Source organism: Alligator mississippiensis, chromosome 1 (genome assembly GCF_030867095.1).
Source record: "Alligator mississippiensis isolate rAllMis1 chromosome 1, rAllMis1, whole genome shotgun sequence".
Taxonomy (NCBI): Eukaryota; Metazoa; Chordata; order Crocodylia; family Alligatoridae; genus Alligator; species Alligator mississippiensis.
This window is the reverse complement of record NC_081824.1, coordinates 452571865-452593676: the sequence shown is the minus strand read 5'-3', so window position 1 is coordinate 452593676 and position 21812 is coordinate 452571865. Positions and strand designations below refer to the sequence as shown.

The 21812-nt window shown below is 46.6% G+C and overlaps 1 long non-coding RNA gene across 1 annotated transcript in view; it reads left to right on the top strand.

Moving 5' to 3' along the window:
• Positions 1–5736: 5736 nt before the first annotated feature.
• LOC132248503 (uncharacterized) overlaps positions 5737–21812 on the top strand; it is a 66577-nt gene continuing 50501 nt past the window's right edge. Inside the window, exon 1 of the long non-coding RNA XR_009459701.1 lies at positions 5737–6594. This is a non-coding gene — a long non-coding RNA (uncharacterized LOC132248503). The remainder of the gene's footprint in view (positions 6595–21812) is intronic.

Sequence of the window (21812 nt, the reverse complement as noted above, 5' to 3'; positions counted from 1 at the left end):
TGATGACAGATGATTCAGTTTAATCACAACTGGGAATACTATGAAAGTAGAAGAAGGGTGCATAGAGTGGCAGTCAGTTAGAGACAGCGCGGCCTCCAGATTTGTGCGCGGGGCAGAGGTGGGCTGCCCATTTCAGGCTGGGGCACTGCATCCTGCTGCCTTTACCCCAGGAGCTCAGTCACGAGGCCAGCGTGCCTCCTGCTGTCTGGCAGGTAGCAATGGCATCATGCGGCTCTTGGGGCAAAGGCAGCATGGTGCAGAGCCCCAGACCCACAGTGGGCAGCCCCTCTGCCCTGCGCACAAATCCGGGGGGCATATGCTTCCCCACGCTTCCCTCAGGGGTGCCTGGTCTGGGCTCCCTCTGTCATACAACCCACCCCAGCCCCCGGGGCCCCATTCATGCCAGCTCCTGCCCCACTTCCTCCCACACCATGGGGGCCTCAATCTGCACCCCCTGCCCCTTCCCCTCCACTTTCCAGCTGGGTGCGGTCTGTGTGTCTGCAAGTGTGTGTGTCTGTATCCGCCCTTCAGCCCTAAGCCACAGCATACCCAGCCCTGCTGCTGCCCCTTACTCCTGACCCACAGTACCTTACATGCTGCCAGGGTATGCAGGGACCCCCTCTCCCCAGGCTCCAAACCTCAGACAGACACCCACAGCCCCCCCCCATCTCTTTACAAATAACACTCCCCACTGCACACACACACTTAAAAAATAGGATCTTATGATTTAGCTGCCAAATCTCTTGATTTTTAAGAGTATATCTCATGATTTTTTACATGGTGGAGTTGGCAATACTGTTTCAATGACTGAGTAGGCCAAGAGAAACAGCAAAAAATGAAAGCATTGTGCTCTGTTTTGGAAACCGTGCTGTGGCCTATGGTGGCGAGTGTTTTTTGTTCAGAAGAGAGAATGGGTTGAAATTGTGGCAGGGAAGGGAGAGGGAATGAATTGTAAAGGGGGAAAAAAAAGGAGTGACTTGTGGGAGAGAAGGGAAGGTGCTGTTCCTGGAGTGGATGTGTGCCCACAGCGCAGACTGGGGAGGTCATTCGGCTTATTCCACCAGGACAGTCTCACACACACAGGCTCTACCAAGAAGGGCACCTCCTGGCTTCAGTGGCAGCCCAAATTCCTAGCAGCCGTCTCTGAACAGATCACCCCTTTTCTTTTCAATTCATCCAAAGAAGCCCAATGCCTACTGCAGAACTATTCCCCTGTCCAGTGCCTCTCACCCCAGCCTGCCTTCAGCAGCCTGCACACCCCATATGCTTTCCACCTCCACCCCAATTCCTGCTTTCCCCTGTCACTGCCAACACCCACCTCCAACCATTCACAGTAGCTTCTGCCACTCCCAGCCACAAGGTCTTCCTAACCCACCAAAGCACCTTACAGCAGCGTTTCTCAACCTGTGGGGTGCGAGCCAAAAGTGGGTCTCAAGAATATATGAAAGGGTTGTGAACAAACTTTAAAAATGGATTCTCCTTTGAAAGAGAAAAACATGGGAAACCTGGCTTTTTTCTTGCAGGCTGGCAGAGTTCCAGTCTGCGAGAGGCTGACTAGGGCCCCGCTATATCCTCCCCCCCAGCCTATATACTGGGGGCAGTGGGTCAGGAGTGAAGAGCACTAGGTCTGGACTGGCCATTAATGTTTACAGATGAGTCCTGGTACAAAAAAAAAATTAATAAATAAAAGTTGAGAACCACTGCCTTAGAGCCCCCTGCCAGTACCCCCCACATTCCCCATCTAGGACTGCCATCCCAATATCCCTCTCTCCTGTGTGCCCCATCTTCTTGCCACCCTGTTTCATCCCTGTTTCCTGCCCCTCTTGTTCCCCCCACAGTACCCACACCCCCAGCACTCCACAGCTGCCAAGCCCTGCTGCCTACCAACCCCTCTCTCCCTACCACATCATCAATCCACCCTCCCTCTCCCAGACACCAGACTTCCCAGCTGCTGCAAGGAGTCCCAGTCCCTCATGGCTTGGCCTTGTCCTGGTTTGCTAGGTACAGTACCATTAAGCTTAAAGAATCATCACAAGGAATACAACCAGAGCCTTTAATTGCTCTCAGCTGGCTGTTCAGACAGGCAGACTGCTAGAACAATTTCATTGTTAACACCTGTGTTACACAGCCAGTACCTGGAGAAACCAATTGGATTTTAATGATTACATAACAAAACCCAATTACCTGTTAGCAGGCAGCTAGCCATACAGGTGTGACTTATTTCAGTACTTGGGCATGGGTGCTAATGAGTTGTCCCTACAGTGTTAAGTCTGTAAAGAGGGCTCTTCCAGCTGTGATCTGCAAGGGTCTTAAAACTCCTTGCTCCCATGTTTTGAGAACCTGGCCAGGCCAGGTTTTATTTTCCAGGAAAGAAGCCTGGTTGGAACCTGAGGCCTTCCTCAAAATAAGCAGAAGGGGTGGGAGGGAGCTATGCTAGGAATTGAGGCCCTGTTGGGCCTCTAGTCAAACACCTACTGCCTGCCAAAGCACCCCCGCCTACCTAGTCCCTGTCTACTGCATGACACTGGTGCACCCTCTAATCTTCCCATGCCTGTGCCACCATCATCCCCTAGTTCTGCTCCAGCACCCCACTGCTCCCTCCCAGAATCCACCTGACCTCAGCACCCTGCCACAGTCAGCTGCTGAACACCCCTACTCCTGTAACGCAGGCCCCTGTGGCATGTGTAATGGCTACTGGACTGGAGATTTCCCCCCATTGCCCAGAGTACAGGTGTCTCCGTGACACTGGCTAGGAAAGAAGCAGCTAAGCTGCAGTGTGCTTCCTCCCGGAAGGGGCTGGGTGGGCATGGGCAGTGTGCCACAGCTGCTGGAAGTGTGGCCTCAGCACTTCTGTGGGTGAAGGACTGAGACAGCATTGTGGGGCATATTAGCTGGCTGTGGACAAGACTGCCAGTTCTTGTGCCCAACTCCTGGCTAAAGGAGCAGGATGCTAAGGGAGAGAAAGAAGGACAAAATCTCCACCCCAAGTTAGATGGAGGTGCACACTGTGCAAGGCTTCAAAGGGCCTTTAGACAAGTGTGATAGTAGGTTGATGCTATGTGGGTGTTACCCTTCGGCTGGGCATGAGACTGCAGTAAGAAGGGCTGAGTTCAGCTTAGGGGTTTTATACAAATGTATTACCTTGGCTCAAACCCCCACCCAGAAACCTGGGAAAACAAAGTTCCGCATTTGCAAGCAATACCAAACTATCGCATGGTTTATTTTAGGGGGAAGGGAATGGAACAACAGACATGGGAAACCCTTAAATAATCAGTGGCCCACTGCAACCAACTAGGAACAGGTTATTACAGCCAATATGTTCAGAGTTCTCTCAGTCACATGGAGTGAATATGGTAGCTAGTGTAGCTGCTCCACCATTACTATCAGTCCTCACCACCACTGGGGATCACTACGGTTGAGGGCACTGCTCTGCTGCTGCCCACCTTCACTAGGGATGCTTCTGCATGGCAGTGCACTGCCATTCCACTCTCCTTCTCTGGCTGCAAAGTAAAGAGCTGTTAGATCCGGAGCTAGTTCAAAGATTCTGTAGCTTTTTGGAAACCTAGGCACTTGACCTACTTGTGCTCCAAGAACTTTGTTTTGGGAAACAAATTGGTAACAGATCTCAGCCTGGATCCATTAAATGGATCTGTATATCACCGCATCTTACAAGCTATATAGCTAGCTGGTGAAGTGAAAAGACTCCTTTTGTTGTTGGGGAGTCCTGAGCACCCCTCATCCCATTTGGCTGTCCTGGGTGTGTCGCTACCTTCCTCCTCCCAGATACTCTGCTCCCAGAAGCAGTTCAGTCTGAATCGCAATGATTGTTAGCATGCGAGAGACTGTCAGCAAGGGAGTTGAGATACAGAGGCCAGTAATCACACCAGGGGTCAGGCGAAAAATACCCCAATCCTGACTGATGTCTTAATTTGCCATATCAGGGGCAGACCATGGGGGAGCCATGAGGGGCCTGATCCCCATTGCTTGCAGCAGCTGCACACGCGCTTCTGGGCAGGTGGCCTGGGTGGGGAGCAGGGATTGTAATGCCCCCAGGCCTCTCCCCTTCCTCACGCCTTGAGGTGCACAGCATTGAGCTGGTGCCAGGGCTCTGGAGCCCAGTGCAGCAGTTTGCAGCCTGCTTGTTGCAGCTGCCTAGAACCTGGGCCAGCTGTGGCTGGCAGCTGGGAGGTTGCAAACTTCTACACTGTCAGGAAACCACTGTACTGGCAGACAGCAGTAAAAGGGCCTGGGGCAGGGCAACCCTGGCTCCTATACCACCATCCATCCATCCAGAAGCCTGTGTGCACCCAGTGCCACCACAGAGCTTGATGCAGCTGTTTGCAGCTTCTTAGCTTCAGCAGGCCAGTGCTCTGAGCAATTGCTGCCAGCCATGGAGCCTGGGCTACTTGCTGCAGAGCTTGCAGTCTCCCTATTGTCTGCTTGCTGCAAGCAGCCCCAGGCTCTGTGGCTGGTGGCAGCTGCCCAGACTCCATGCTCTGGCTCACGTGCCAGGGGTTTCCAATCCCTGGATTGCACCCAATTCTAATAAGGCAACCCTAAGAAAGAACAATGGTCAGAGGCTAGGACTTGGTTTCCCTGCTCCCTACTTAACTAGCCAATAAACTCTGGTTAATCTGCCTGTGGGGAGAATCCCCCACTAGGATTTACTTGTCTGTTGTTCAGATTCCATTGAGAGGAATTCGACTTCCATCTGCCCTTTGCCAGCCCACCCAAAGTCAGCACATCACCCAATGACATGTGGTGACACTAGAAACCAATTCTGGAAATTGCACTTTAATTTAATGCTTAGTCCTCCCCCCCTCCCCCCTTTTGGGTATCTTTCAGGCAGGCCAAATCTACTGAATGGCAGAACTGAGCTGAGAAGATTGTAATTTCAGACACAAATAAAACTAGGGTTGCGGGTTCTCTGCAGCATGTCAGGAACAATACATATACATATCTCATCCATATTTGTAAGAAAGGGCTTTTCCCCCAAACCTACCATTTTATTCCTCTGCAGTCTTGTTTGCCATTGCCAGGGTGGCTTTGTAGAAATGAATTGGAGGGCAAATGCAAATCCTGCAGCAGGTCTAAGTGCCTGGCAATCAACTCAGGGTTCTTTGGGTAAATCTGATATCCTTCATTAAACTAACTCAAAAAGCTGGAAAAATTCTCTCTCAAACTATTTCAGTTGGTCTAATAAAAGATATCAGATTTATCCAAAGAACCTGATTTGCCTGTCTTCCAACAGGGCTACATCCTAGACCCCTTGGCACTCAACTCATTGTTTCCAGGATGTTAGGGGCACTGCAGCTAATAAACAGATTGTAAATCACCATTTTATGAAGTGCAGTCAGAGACAACAGTTACATTAAGCTATGTAAAAAGAATCAGGACTTGTGGTAGGGGTGATATCTTGTATTAGACCAACTAGATTTTGGCAAAAACACAAAAGAAAAACAAAAAAACTGAATGTAATTTTATCTGTAGACCATTACAGATACCTAAGTTATGTAAAGGCACTCAGTTACAGGTCACAGGCAGATAATTCCCTGGCAACCAAGTCTAGGCATAGCAGGCTTGTTTTGCTAGGGCAACAAAGAAGCCCATTTCTGCTGAAGGTTACCACTGCCATGCAGCAGGTCAGGTAGGTATTCACACAGGTTGCCAGATTAACCGACCAATGGGTTAATTAAACATGCAAATGCACGGTCACGTGCAAGCACTCAAACTGCTCACCCTTCTGTTTGTGGTGCACAAGGACTTGAGAGGAAGGGGCAAACATTTGGTTTTTGAAAATAGCCATACTTTTCAGACCTCCTGCTAGGAAAACATGCTTGGGAGACCGACACCCCCTTGCTTCATTAAACGAAACCAAAACAAACCAACAGAAAACCCGCGCAAGGAGAAGTCTCATCACTGAAAAGTTTTCTGTCTGATGCACCCTGGACCTCATCTTGTCCTGTGGGACCCGCTGGTTAGCAACCTCTCCTGGAAAGCCTTCTAGCAGCCCTTCATTTAATTGCTCATTTGGAAAGAAAGGCTGTGTTCTGGGAAGCTTGGAAAAGCAGAGGGTGTTTCTCAGTGACACTAGGGCTACTGTGATGTCAGGAAAAGGAACTGAAGAAACCAAAAAGAATAACCCTAACTGAAACACAAAAAAACTAAAGCAAACGCCTCCGCCCTACAATGATCCGAACGGGGTAAAACTGAAGCATGTTGCGCCAGCCGGGCCTCGTGCAGCAGCGCAGCTCCACCGGCAGGATTGTTCCCGGGGCAGAGACCCGCGGGCAAGGCGGAAGCCAGGTGGCGCCGCTTTCCCAGCAGGGCCACTGAGGGGAAGCCCCCGTCTCTGCGCAGGCGCCCGGCGCGGGGAGCGTGTGCGCGGGAGCTGGGGCTGCTCTCCTCTCCGCTCCGCTCCGCTCCGCTCCCGTGCTCGCGGCTCCCGGCCGCTTGTCTCCCGCGGATTTCCTTCGGGAAGGGCGAAAAGCCCTCGCAAGGTTTGCCTTCGCAAGCTGCTGGAGGCGGCGGCGCCACGTCCGAGGTGCAGGTGCGCGCACTGGGGCCGGCGGCGCAGCCGGGAGCCGGAGCCAGGTCAGTGCGCGGGGCGCGGGGGGGGCGCCGGGACCTGCTGCCTCTGCTCGGCCCGCCGCGGGCTGGAGCCGCCGGGGGTCCGCGTGGGGCCGGAGCCCCTTCAGGTCGGGGCTACGTCGACTTTGTTTGGTTATATAACATAGAAGCACTGGTAGCTATTCCCATTGCTTCAGAAATGTAAATGTATCGGCTTTAGCTGATCAACCTGTAGGTAGGTATGTGGCGTTTCATTGCATTTGGGGGGAAAAATGCAGGTTTGGGAGTTTTCTGGCTGGAGAATTTTGGATTTTTATTAATTGAAGGACTTGGGCTACTTAAACAGGTGGAAGCAGTTGGGACTCGCGGTAGATAGAGGTGATCTCTTTTATTAGAGCAACTAGATTATTGCAAGAAAGAAATGTCTTTTAATGGCAAGCTTTGACCAGAGGCACTGGTAGGCTTGTTAACTGCTTTGCAAGGCTGTGTCTGCATACCAGGGTGGTTTGCACGCTCCAGTCCTGGAAACATGGGTCTGGCTGCTCTGGAGCTGCAGTCCCAGTCCCTGCGGATGTCCATTGCTTGGTGCCTGGGGAGTGAATTGAGCTGGTTCTGAAGTAGCAGCTGAAAGACTGTTTGCAAGGGAGCTGCAGCACAAAGTAGCATGGGGTAGGCAGGTACCTTTTTTGCAGCAGGGGCAAGGTGTCCTGGTGGAGATAAGGGGGTGTGTTTTGGCCTCTCTAAGCCCAGGAACCTGGCAGCCAGGGGACTGGATTGTCGCTTTGCAGCTGCTCTCAGGTTGGGGTTTGGACCACAGCTGAGCTGCAGTTCACTGTCAGCAGATCACCTGCATTGCCATTGCACTGTTGAGCCTCAAGTTAGGGTCTTGCCTGCCTGAATCCCTGTGGCAGTTGTTACAGGGACAGTTACTGAGGCATTTTGGCTGCATTCATCCTTCGTGCAACTCAGCTGAAGTCTATGCCAGCTACACAAATCCCAGTATAGTTAAAGGAGGAACTTGATTAGCTGGACTTGGATTCCTAAGGCTAATGCCTCAGAGAAGCTTCTACTTTTGATGCTTCTGGTTTCAGGTACCCTGCTGTGGATATTCTTAGAGCATTTACAATATGGACCAGTATATCAGTGTACCTCTAGCTCAGTGGTTCTCAACCTCTTTTGTACCAGGACCTATTTGTAAACAGTGGTGGCCAGTGCTGACCCAGTGCCTCTCATTACTGCCTCTCATTACTGCCCCCAGTCCCCAGTGTGTGGATCATGGTGGGGGGGGCCCGAAGCAGCCCTTTGCAGGCTGTCAAGAGCTTCAGCCTGCAAGGGGAAAAACCACGGTTTCCCACGTTTTTCTCTTTCTTTAAAGGAGAATTAATTTTTAAAGTTTGTTGATCCGTTTTTAAAGCTTGCTTGCCAGGCTTTCATACATTGTTGTGACCCAGAGGTTGAGAAATGCTGTTTTCTGTTTTAGCTCATGGCCTCAGGTGTAACATCTCAGCTGCTAATCAATCCTCTCCATGCCTTTTGTGGCAGGGAAGTACTATATCACCCTATTTTTCAGATGGAAGCTGAGATAAGAGGGGTGGACTGAGTGATACAGAGTTGCATAGAAATGTGTGACAGAACTAGAGACAAAACCTAGCTTTCCCTATTCTTCCTGCTTTGACCATAAAGAATATCCTTTCCCTCCTGAGACGGCACTTTGAGTTGCACCCCAGGGATTACGTGCCCACGTAATTTTGTGTGTAAACCTTTGACTAGGCGTAATCACACAATTCCCCGGGGTATGGCTGGTGAGTGGGGAAGGGAAGCTCCTGCCTGCAGGAGAAGGGCATGTGGGTGGGTGTGGGCCCCTTGCTGTTGCCTCCAGGATTCACTTTGCTGCTCCATGCCCCAGGGAGAGCTGTGGAGCTGTGCCGGGCTCTTCCCAAGAGGCATGTGCCCTCAGGTTTGTGCCAGATGATAGCAGGCTGCTGCTACTGGCTGTGGCTGGCAGTGGCATCAGGCAGAGTAAGCAGCTCCAGCGCCCCCATTTTCACCAAATTGAACTCAAGCCTAGAACACATTGTTGATAATCTGCTTTTCAGTGTTCAGTGGAATAATCTGGGATATGGTGTCATCTATTGAAGCACACTGCAAACAGTTCTTTGTGCACAGCAAACTATGTAAACACTTTGTAGCTGAGCCCCATCTAGTTCCTCCTGGCACTAAAAGTGCCTTCCCTTGCTTCTCTTTCTGTACTCTCTTTAGTGTGATTAGCAACAGGGTGATTGTTAAATAACTTCACAGTCGCTTTGTAGTTTGCCAATATTGTCTTCATTGTACTCACCTTACCCTGTCCTTTGCCAGAAGATTTAACCCATGAGCAAGATAGACAAATACTATTAAATGAGGATACTTTGCCTTTAACATCTGCCATGCAGCTTTCATGTTTACATTATCAGTTACAAGGGCTTGTACCCTGAATGGACCTTCACTTTCAATTTCTTCACTCAGTAATTTGGCTATGTAGTCACCTGTATGACGAGAAGATTTGGTAGCAATTGCTTTTGGGAAAATTAGTCCAGGTGTTGCTAACATATAATATTCAATAAAGGATTTCCTTGTATATCGGTCCACCCCATCTGACATCAGAGTAATTGATTCTGCTTGACCAATCCTTTGACTAACCATTGTTTGAACTCTGTCATACTTTCTAAGAGAGAATGTGATGTACGCAATAATGTGATGGTAACTTATATGATTGGCAAATAAGTTTGTAATGTTCCTCCCAGTACTGATTTCCAGTTAAGAAAGAGGTGTACCACTGGCAAATATAGCTTGAGCTAATGTCTCATCTGTTTTTTTTATCTTTTGACATTTTGCCCATAAAGTTTGATTAAAAAGCTTGACTCCTGAGCAGCTACTCATGGTGGATTGCATATTTGGTGATGGTGATCTTGAAAGCAAGGATCCTGCTGTCTCTTCCCTCAGATCTGGCAGCTCAGCATTTTCATTTTCCTTTTTTTTTTTTTGCAAATCTGGTATTTCACTTGAGCTACAAAATTCCTGCAACAAAAGGGGGGAAAGACTTGTAATGTTTTAAAACAATATAGATGCTGGTCTCTACTGTGTTGTTTAACATATACATTTGTTTACTTAGGATTCTTGAAGTAGACTTTTGTCAGATGATGTTGTTCCACCCACCCTGTGACGGAACCACTTATGTCTGAGGTCTTATTTTAGCTTTTATTTCTCAGATTGCCCAGTGTTTGGACTCCTGTATTATATTTTGACTCTCACCTGCCACATCTTGATTAATTTGGATGTTATTTGGGAGGTGTTACTGAAATCTCTTGGATAAACTGTGGTTATTTTCTGCTGTTGTATGTAACTCTTAATTTTTATATTAGAAATATTTAGCTGGATCTAGTCTGGGATAATACACCATTTAGGGTAAAGGTAACAACCATTCAGATGTGACCAGGATACTCTTTTGTATCTGTCTCTTTCTTCTAATTCCCTCTATTTCCAGGTAAGATCTGGTCTCTCTAGATCCCTTGGGACACTCCTGCTTCTTTTAGGTTAATATTTTTTTTTTGTGTGTGTGTGAGAGGTTTTTTTTTTTTTTCAACCTTTTTAAGGGTGAGGGAGTAGTTGTCACAGGCTCCTTCTCTCCTCCAACCCCCTAGAGCTAGGCTCAGTGTCCAAAAACGAAGGAAACCATAAACTCAACTTTTGCTTGGACCTGAGGAATAGTCACTATTCTCTCCTTCTTGCAACTTTGGCCAAGGCTCTTTTTCCCTGCGGAGTATTTTTATTTATTTTTATTTTTTATTTTTAAGATGAACTTACTTCACCGGTGACTTCCCCGCTTAATGATATTGGGTCAAGTCTTGTCTTCTAGTTGGGTCCGGTTCTAGGGATTCTCCATTCCCAGCAGTCTTTTTTCAGCCTTTTTTTCTTAGGAGTTCTTTCTCTGTGTGCCACACCACCCATCCTGGGGTTTCTCTGTCTTAAAGGAGCAGCTGCTCTGGAAGCACTCTTCTTCCTGTCTTATCTTCGCTCTGCTCGGTTTCTTTCCCTGTGGTTAAGTATTTGATTTATGCCCAGTCCCTTGTCACATACCACTTAGTTGTATTAGCTTTCTGTATATGGCTTGTATTCTTTTAGGACAGTTTCTACATGTTGTTGCATGTTTTTTCATTCTTGTTGTTAGCATGCTCCTGCCCACAATATTTACATATACTCGCTTGCTTCCTTCCTTCAGTGGCTTGAACTTCACTATAAAGATGCCATGCACTTGTTTTTTTTGTTTTGTTTTGTTTTTTCTGATTGGGCATTATTATGACTACTTGAAACCAAAAGCACTAACAATCTAACAGATCTTATGCAAACACTTCCAACTTTCCCAACTCCAGAAAGGAAATGAGACACTGCTCTGTGTGTTTGAACTGAAATGAAGCAAATTAATCACAGTTCTAGTTCTGGTTTTGCTTTCACTTGCAGTTTGAGGTGAAATAAGAATTTTAGTTTTAGTTTTGATTTGATCTGCATGGCCAATTAAGTGAATTCATAACTTGATTTTGGGTTTGGATTATTATGCGAGTGTACTGTAGTTACCTGCCTGTTCACAAATCAATTTAACATGTATGTATTCTCTCGCACACTTTCTAGGGATAATTGCTTGAAAAACTTGTAATTAGAACTTTGAAACTGCCAAGCTTGCCTAATACTGTATTGGCATCCATTAATTTTTACTAATGAATTTTTAGAAATGGAAAATTTCCCATGGAAAAATGAAGCACTAGAAAACTTTCTGCCCTACATCTCGGGTACCAGGAATATCTTCTTTCTGCCCTGTTCTCTGAACCATTGTTTGAGGTTTCCTTTCTCCTCCACAGTTCCTTCTTTTGCTTCAAAACCTTAACCTACTCAAATGATGCCATTTTTGTAGATCTTGCTGTAGTTGTCTTCTATACACTTCTGTCTTTGCACATTCTCTCCCCACCCTCACAGAGTTCTTTCATGCCTTCCTTTAACCCATTTTCACAGTCCATTCTGGATGGGAAATGCTCACTTTATTAGTAGAATCAAAGTACATGACTGCATATGCAGACTTGATTTTGGTTTTCACATTCCTTTCCCTTTCTGCATTCTCTGTCCCTCCTCCAGACTTGTGGTCTGTGTCTAGTGGGTTATGGAATAGAGAAAATCCCACAAAATTTACTGATTCGTTTTGATGCACTGGCTGGGGGAGTAGTTAGCTGATTGCACGATTTCACAATGATTACACACTTAATTTATACAACACAATTTTATTTTAAAACTCTTTGCTACGTATATAACACTGCTTAGCTTTAAGAAACACTACAAACATTAAAAACACAATAATTACATATATCAGAAACAATGCTCCGAATGCACTTCCTTCCCAAACAATATTATAAGAATTAGTGTTACAAAAACAACTACAATTACAACTAAAAGTTAAATTTGAATCAGTACTATTATTTTTCATATTATACTTACAATCCTAGAATTCCAAGAAGCCAAATACCAAAATATGGTTTCATTCCTCAGTAGTACGATTTAATGGGTTGGCCTCAGTAGTACGGTTCAATGAAATGGGCTCAGCAATACAATTCAGTAGGCTGGCTTCAGCACTGATAGGACTAAGTCCCCTTCCTTCAGTCCTTTTCAGGTGCTCCGCGGCTTCAGCGTGAACTAGGAGATTCGTGTTCACGGAGAGGGTAGTTTCAGGTGATCAGTCTGAACCGGGCTATACTTGCGATTTTTCCTTCGTTGTTCTACAAGTATAGTCACCTCCAAATTGGGACGGCAAGTTACCGTTTTTATTGAGCGAGTTGCCGTCAGTGGGCTCCTCCTACTCAATATATGGTTGCTCCCAAATTTGGGCTCGGATCTTACTCAACAGATTCTTTTACCTTTGTTGAGCATTTTAAATTACCTTTGGGAAACTTCCATATCACTGCAAATGCCCGTTTCTTACCAACCTGGTCAAAAGGCCTCAGGGTTTGATCTCTTGGAATTCAGGATATTTGCTCTCTTTGTAAAAGATTTCTAAAAGATGAAATTTAAATTAAGACTTTAAGCAAAGTCAGGACCTTTTGCACGTAGTCCCAAAACAATGAACTAGATAAATCTTATCTTCCTGAAACTGGCTAATGGGCAACCTTTACAAACATTCAAACTATTTCATTCAATATGACATGGTCAATAGACAATGATCTAATGAAAAGACAGGCTCTGTTGCTGCTTCCATCTTCCTTCAGTATTTAGATGTCAAAATATAATCTATTTGTGAAAAGGCCTGCCCTCTGCATTGGGCCATGTAAATGCCACTGCTTTCCCTGGTATCCTGTAGGTTGTCATATTAGAGTATTTGGTTCAAGATTTGCGTGGATTTCTCTCTAGGCCCTTCTTGCCTTCCCATCTTTCATATCCCATGCCTCATGCGCACAATTAAAATCCCCTACCTTAACATAGGGTTCTGTGTCTTCTGTGACAAACTCTAGCCTTTCCAGAAAACCACACCTCTCATCTCATTCTAGTGGTGCATATAATATTAATGATCCTGAAAGCTGACCCATGGTCTTTGCACATCACTTGCAACATCCTTCCACCCACCACCTCTCTGATTCTTCTAATCATAATTCCCAGATTCTTGATTAAGATAGCTACCCCTACTGCTCTGCTCATATTGGAACTAGACCAACCAAATGGTTCCAGTATCCAATGTCTTTCATACTCTACAGGCAACCCCTGCTTAGTGCACTTAACTGGTTCCTGAAAAACCAAGTGTTTAAGTGAAATAAGCAAAACCGAAAATTTTTGATGACCCAAGATGGTGACCGCAGGTATTATAACAAAACTTGCTTAGTGCCAAGTGAAGTCGGGTATCAATTTAACACTGTTTCGTTTAGTGCTAATTTCACTATAATGTTCGTTTTAAGCGCGGGTTGCCTGTATACAATTCTTGTGTGGAGATTGTGCACTGTTGCAAGTCAATAATATCCACTTTTAAATATGCTTCAAGTATCCTCCACCCATCTTTCAGTTCTGATCTTGCATTCAGCAAGACTTCTTCTACTGTTGTTTTGGAGGTCTTGGTTCCTCTTCGACTTTTACAGGTGTTGTTCCGTTGACTCTGGCTGCTCTTTCTCCAATGCATTTTCCTCTTCCACTCCAAACTGGTCATCAAAACAACAAGCCTATGTCTAGTTGTTCTGTGTCCAGTTCTAGGAATCTTTCTGCCTAGTCTTCTTGGGTAGTAAAAAACACTGCCAAAATGTTTTAGGCTTGCCTGCCTTAATGGCTAGTAGGGGGTGGGGTAGATGGAGGATCTAGAAAGGAGCCTGTTCTGTCATTTTCATCTTCCCTGTTTGTTTGCCCCACATCCTTCTTCCTTTTACTACTAATTCCCAACCATTTCATTTTACCCTCCTCATTCTCCATACTACTTTACTTTACTCTTCTCCTCCCCACCCCTCAACTACCAGATCTATAGCAAGATTCACAGGCATGTGAATATAGTTGCAAGTGGTACACTTCTTCTTCCATAACTGAAAATCAATACTGGAAGGTGTGCAGGCCAGGAGCGATCCGGGGCCCTTTTTTCGCGCCGCGGGCTGTGGCCAGCAGCCCGGGCACGCTGGGTTGGAGAAAACGGGCGACACGCTAGAATTAGGCACAGACGCTTAAAGGTTGATATAAAGATTATTTTACTTACACCGTAGATGGTCGCGGTGCAGGCAGGAAAGCTTCGTTTAAGTTGCGGTTACAAACAAAAACAACACGAACAATCACGTGGAGTTTGCTAGGCTCCACAGAAACAGAGCTCTGGATGTCCTCGACAAGCGCGCCACAAAGCAGAAAACTCGTAGATACGCCTTAAGAAAGGTTACTGCGCGAAGTCGGGAAGAGGTGGGAGGTGGATCAGGCTGCCAAACTCCTCTGAGTCTCTCACAGGGTTTCTATTACCCTGCCGTGTACCCAGAGTCCCCACGAGATGGATGTGGAGTCCTCTTCAACTTGGGCGGAAACCACTCAAGCTTTTTATACGGCTAGCAAGCCAATCGCTAGCTGCCACATGGGAATAATTTAGAACTAGCCAATAGCGGGGAATAAATTTACATACGAGTGGCGGGAACTCCTTTGCACCATGCATTTCTCTTGCAACTTGAGAAATGCACCCTGCAAAGAAAGCTACAAACGGCGAGAAAATAATTCAGCAGTGCCGAAGCGCGCACAAACAAAAATCACAGCCTTGGGTTGTGACAGAAGGAACATTACAAACTAACAATACGAGATTCTCTCCTTTACCTTCTCTTTTTTCCGCATGTACCACTTCTCTTCCCCTTTCCCTGCTTCTGATCTCTGATGCTCCACTTATTCAAGCTCTTCCAGTAAGGTCTCACAGTTTTGCCCCACCCTCCTCCTTCCTCTTCCTTTTCCCTGCCTTTTGTGGTTTACCCACAACTGGGGGCAAAACTGGAATTACATGCCCTTTGCCCCTGCACAGTTTGCAGTATCTCTTCCTTCTTGCACTCTTTGGTCACGTGTTTGTTCTTTTGCAGATATTGCATATTATGTATGGACATGCTCCTGCCAAGCTATCTTCCTCTTTGTATCTACAGTTCTTTAGTTACCCAGGATAACAAAGTACTGCTCTAGCTGCCCCAAGTGCTATTATTGAAAGGAGGTATGAGGTGTTGTACATCTCCTGGGCTGTCCAGATTGCTCCAGAACAGGGTTTGTGTGCCAGGCCCCTGTCCAAATTCCATCTGGGTGTTGCCTACTTCATCCAGTTCATTTTTTGATAAATATACTTAACCAAAGTTTTGTGTCCTCTTTCTGTGCAGCCAAATTGAACATGTTTTATGATTACCATGTGTTCCCCATTCCCTTCCAATTTTCCAAAGTGGAAAAAATGTGAAGACTCTGGTCCCCTTTCTTCTTTGCTCTGTAAATTGCCAACATTTTAGAAGCCTCAAACATCCTGAAAAATGAACTCCCAGGCCCAACCTCCAGGCAAGACTACCAGCCCAAGCTGCATCTCAAGTCTGGGCCCAATAGGTACTCTGGCAAGGGCTGAATTCTTGCCATGTTTTCTTCATTCCATTGTCCACGCACCACTACTTATTCTTCCTGTCTCACTAGAATGAGTGATGTGTTCCACCAGTTAATCTTCTAGCCACTGTATCCTTTTCCACCCTTTCTTTTTCTCCACCACTTCCCACTCTGATGCTTTGCTTTCCTTTCCTCCTTCTGTTGTCTTGCTTTTCTCTAGCACAGGGGCGGGCAGTTATTTTTGGGCGAAGGGCCATTTACTGAGTTTTGGCAAGCCATGGAGGGTTGCATGATAAGCATCCAGGGGCAAATTAATTTACTAAACTTTTTTAGGGGCCCCATAGGCCACACCCGGCTCCTGGGTTGTGTTTTGCCCACCCCTGCTCTAGCACCATTGTTGCTGCATCAGACTCTGGGAGCTCTGCTTCTGCCTCCATTTATACTGCTCTGTTGTGGCTGCCTCCCAGTTCTTGTGGCCTTGATCAGGCACCAGATTTAACTTTTATTAGAAAATGTTAAAGTTCAAATGACAAAATTCAAAGTGCAAAGAAATATAGGCAGGCCTGAGCAGAGGGGTGACATAGTAGAGGAAGGTTAGGGGTGGGGGATGCAACTAAATTTACATATAAACCATATAGCCAACTAAGCCAGGGGGTGGTAGGGAAGGGAGAGAGAATTAAGGGACATTTACAAAGCAGAGGATATACAGGAGACTCTGCACAACAGTAACACATTGTAATAGGGAGAGAGTTTGAAAAACAGAGTTACAAAAAACAACATGTGGGATATAGTTGTGGGGTAGGGAAGAGCCCAGGATTAAAAGTCCTTGGAGGTGATTTCAGTGTAGCCAGGGAAGATTGGGAGGATACTTTTCTCAACTGTGTTCTTAGGTCTTGATGAAAGCTTGCTGTGGGTCTTTGAAGGGGATGGTGACATCTACCATCAGGACATACTTGCTGTCCTTGTTGGTCATGATGTCTGGGTGCAGCTGGCTTTTGCAGCCTGGGATAATGCAGTTGATGGATATGCTCCCTGCTGAGGCTGGGATGTCATTGGCCAGTCAGTCCTGGATGGCATTGTGGTGCAGCTTCCATGCTCTGATGTGGAGCTTGTAGGAGAGGGCCCAGAGGGAGTAGTAGATGGGCCAGAGGGTAGGGCTAAGATGAAGAGTGACCTAGACAGATTGGAGGATTGGGCCAAAAGGAATCTCATGAGGATCAACAAGGACAAGTGTGAAGTCCTGCACTTAGGGAGGAAGAATCCCATGCACCAGTACAAGTGGGGACTGACTGGTTGGGCAGCAGCTCTACAGAAAAGGACCTGGGGGTTACAGTGGACAATAAGTTGAATATGAGGCAGCAGTGTGCCCTAGCTGCCAACAAGGCTAATGGCATGCTGGGCTGCACTGGTAGGTGTGTTGGTAGCAGGCCCAGGGAAGCGATTCTTTCCCTCTATTCAGCACTGGTGAGACTGCAGCTGGAGTATTTTGTTCAGTTTTGGGCCCCCTGCTACAGAAAGGATGTGGACAAATTGGAGAGAGTCCAGCAGGGGGCAGCAAAAATGGTGAGGGACTGGGGGACATGGCTTGTGGTGAAAGACTGAGGGAACTGGACTTACTTAGTTTAGAGAAGAGGAGACTGAGGGGATTCAATAGCAGTCTTCAACTACCTGAAGAGGGGTTCCAGAGAGGATGGAGCTGGACTGTTCTCAGTGGTGGCAGATGATAGAACAAGGAGCAATGGTCTCAAGTTGCAGCAAGGGGAGTTTAGGTTGGATATTGGGAAGAATGTTCTCACTAGGAGGGTAGTAAAACACTAGAATGAGTTACCCAGCGAGGTGGTGGAATCTCTACCTTTGGAAATTTTCAAGACCTGGCTAGAAAAAGCTTTGGCTGGAATGATCTAGCTGTGGATAGTCCTGCTTTGAGCAGGGCGTTGGACTAGATGACCGCCTGAGATCCCTTTCAGAACTAACTTTGTGTTTCTGTGACAAATGGGAGGGAGTCTCTGCCTTGTAGCTATAGTGCTAGCACTTTCTGTTGTGGTTCCTGTACCAGACAATGCCATTGAAAGGCAGGCATGGTGGATGAAGCGCCACTCTGTGAACCATGCCCAATGGGAGCATCACATGAAGTGGTTACTTGCGTTCCACTTTGAGGGGAGCTCAAAGACCTAGCCCTGGTTGGGTTTTGCCCTAAGGGAAGTATGCCAATGACCTGGGATTGCATCCTTCAGGAACCTCCCCAGAAGGATCCTCACTTGGTGGTGGTGGTGGGTCTCCTCTGACACATGCCTCACCCTGCTGTGCTCCCTCTTCCATCTGGCCTGGGCAGCCATGGAGGGGGCCCATCTCCTGGATGAGCTGCTTGTGGTTCTGTCCCCCTGCCCCATGTATAGTTGCTGGGGGCATGTGTGTCGTGTCCTGTCGTCCCCCCCCCCCCCCCCCAATTCATGCACAGCAGTGGCAGCTCCCACTGCAGGCTGGGCTTGTGTCCAGAACCTGCTGTGCATGCCCCCTGGGCCTCTGCCCCTTCCCTCCCCCATTGACTGACCTGTTGGGCTGGAAGGGAGGTGGGGCATGCATGTGTGTACATGCATGGACTTGGCCCCCCCAGCCCAAGATTAACTTCAAAAGGCTCTGGGATCAACCAGTTAGTGACCACTACTCTAGATGTCTAGGATGGTGCTGCTCTTGTGCAGTCCATGCTCGGGGAGGTGCACTTGGTGATTGTTGAAGTGGAGCCCCATCCATACAACTGCCTCAGAGCGGAAGTTCAACATGCTCTGCATCATTTTATCTGGCTTACGGAGCCCCTAAAAATTTTAGAAATTTTTTAATATTTATCTGCCCCGGTTGCCTATCACGTGGCCCTTGATGGCTTGCGAAAGCTCAGGAAGCAGCCCTCCATCCAAAATAATTTCCTGCCCCTGGATTAAACTGATAAGAACAGATTTTGTTATAGTTTAAAAAAAAAAAATTAAAACCATATAGAACAGCATAAACCACAATACAATACAGAAGTCCTCAAATAGGGTATCATATATGCATCCACTTATGGACTATCAACTGTTAACAAAACACCACAATAACATTAATATCGACAAAAGAACCTCCGCTTATATAACACAACGTATTCCAACCCGTCAGCTTCCTTTCTAAGTACTGAAACTGTGTTAACATGTCTTTGACATACTGTTCGTTATAAAGGTGATGAAACAAACCAAAGCTTTAAGATCACATAAACCCATATTAGAGTCACAAAACACACACAACCAACCTATCATCTACACACATCTATCCATAAACACCATTCCCCCCCCCGCCTGTCTTACCCAATTCCTTTTGGTTCAAACAAACGGCTCCACTTAAGTGAAAGAGGAATAGAAAAATGTTGTTGTTCCCTTTCCCCTGTCTGATCCATGCGTCTCTAGTGGGTTATGGAATAGAGAAAATCCCACACAATTTACTGATTCGTTTTGATGTACTGGCTGGGGGAGTATCTAGTTGATTGCATGATTTCAAAATGATTACACACTTAATTCATACGACACAATTTTATTTTAAAATTCTTTGCTACGCATATAACACTGCTTAGCTTTTAAGAACTACCACAAACATTAAGAACACAATAACTACATATATCAGAAACAATGCTCCAAATGCACTTCCTTCCCAAACAATGCTATAAGAATTAGTATTACAAAAACAACTTCAGTTACAACTAAAGGTTAAATTTGAAACAATACTATTATTTTCATAACATACTTACAATCCTAGAATTCCGAGAAGCCAAACACCTAAATATGGTTTCATTCCTCAGTAGTACAATTTAATGTGTTGGCCTCAGTAGTACGGTACAATGGGCTCGCCTCAGCAATACGATTCAATGGGCTGGCCTCAATACTGATAGGACTAAGTCCCCTTCCTTCAGTCCCTTTCGGGTGCTTTGCAGCTTCAGTGTGAACTAAGAGATTCGTGTTCATGGAGAGGGTGGTTCAGGTGATCAGTCTGATCTGGCCTATACTTGCGATTCTTCCTTCGTCGTTCTGCAAGTGAGATTACCTCCAAATTGGGACAGTAGGTTACAGTTTTTATTGAGTGAGTTGCTGTCCTGGGCCCCTCCTACCCAAACCTGTCACCACTCCCAAATTTGGGCTCAGATCTTACTTAACAGATTCTTTTGCTTAGTAATTAGTTTCTTTCTTGACTATTGTAATTACTTTGGGGAATTTCCACATCACTGAATTGATTTTTTTTTTTTTTTATTTCCAATCTTGTCAAAAGGCCCTAGGGTTTGATCTCTCGGAATTTGGGATATTTACTTAAGGGTCATTTTTAGGTTAACTTTGTTAAAGGCCTCTAAAGATAAAATTCAAGAGTTAAGACTTTGAGCAAAGTCAGGACCTTCCGCACGTAGACCAAAACAACGGCCTAGATAAGAAGATAAATCTTGTTGTCTTCCTGAAACTGGCTAATGGGCAACGATTACAAACATTCAAACTATTTCATTCAATATGACACCATGCACCCCTTTGTCCCAATAAATTCCCAGCATTTGTTAACTTATCCTTCCCTCTACTCACCTTTTTAAACACTTTTTTTCAGTATGTAACCCTTCTACCCCTAATGCTCCTAAAACATGTCCTGATAAATGCTCCCATCCTTGTATAGTGCAGTGATGGTTTTCCTGCCCCTAACCCTATCTACCATGCCCCAGAAAACCTCCTGCCCTCAATATCTTCCCTCCCCAATACCTACAGCCCCCCCTTCTCTTTTTGCCTCCCATACCACTGATGCCACAAAATGCCCATAAACAAAAACCTCCACCTCTGGTAACCCCCATTTCCCCCCACTTGCAACCCTCTCTGTTTTCCCTCTGCAAAAGAAAACGGATCTGTTTGGATCTGTTGTGCTTGCATCTGCGATAGTGGGTATACCATCCCTGTAAACAAAATAATTGATAATAATACTCTTAGTTAATTCTACCTTCCCTCACTGGGGTGTCTGGGAGAGGTACTCTTTCTCTAGAGGTGCTATGTTGCACTTGCTTGAGTGGCTGCTCTTCTGTTGGTCCTCACCAGCACTTGGCTCTCACCTGTAGGTCCAAGCAGCTGTCTGCATTCAACAGCAGCCACACCCTGGTAAACTGCCTTGGCAGGCAGACCAAACCAGGTGAGGGTACTCAGTCAGTCTTCAGACTTCTGAGGAGTTAAGGACATGCCTATCTTTGCATGCAAAGTCTGACTTCAGCTAAGCCAGGTAGACAAGACTTTCATGATCCAATGGCCATGATGGCGGTACACCAATGCACTGTCGATTTGTGCAAAAGACATCCTGGTCATCCGCTGCATCTGGGCCAATCTCCAACTGTCCTGCCGCTGGCTACCAGTTGGCTTGGACTAGCGAGTGAGGCTGATGCTGCACAACTCCTCCTCAATTTGCATCCAAATCCTGCACAACATGCATCTAGTACAAGCCCTGTGATGACAAGCCTGTGACAAAGAAGCAGGTATGGACCCACTGGAAGCTGCAGCTGCAAACCTGCACACAGGCGGCTCAGGGCTTTGGGTTGCTTTCTACTGGACAGAAGCAGCAGTAAAACTCAGCACTCCTGTGAGTGCCTGAGCAGCCCTATTCAGGATTGCATTGCTCATGTCCTGGAATGAGGAAGGGGCTAAAAAAGGTGCCCTAAACATTGTTCACCTCACCCTGGCCAGCATACTGTGCCTAGCAGGGGTCCCACTACAGCGGTTGAAAAGAAATCCAGTCCCCCTCGAGCTGGGCGCGTGGGACATATGTCTGCTGACTGACGGAAACACCAACAGACCTGAAAGGAGAACTGCCCTTATTGAGAGAGAACTGGGTTGATAAGGCATCCAGGTTGCTGCCCTTGGCAAGACTCGCCTACCTGACAAAGGGCAGCTCATAGAAGGAAAAGCTGGCTATACATCCTTCTGGAATGGTTGTGGCAGCAAAGCCAAATGGGAAGCGGGTGTCGGCTTTGCTACACAAAACAGCCTTGTCAAGAAGCTGCTTAAGGAGCTGGCTGGCTAGCTGGCAAAAAGTGTGCCACTATCATCAGTGCATATGCCTTGACTGTGACCAACTCTGACCAAGTCAAGAACCGGTTCTGTGATGACCTGCATTCCATGATCATTGCT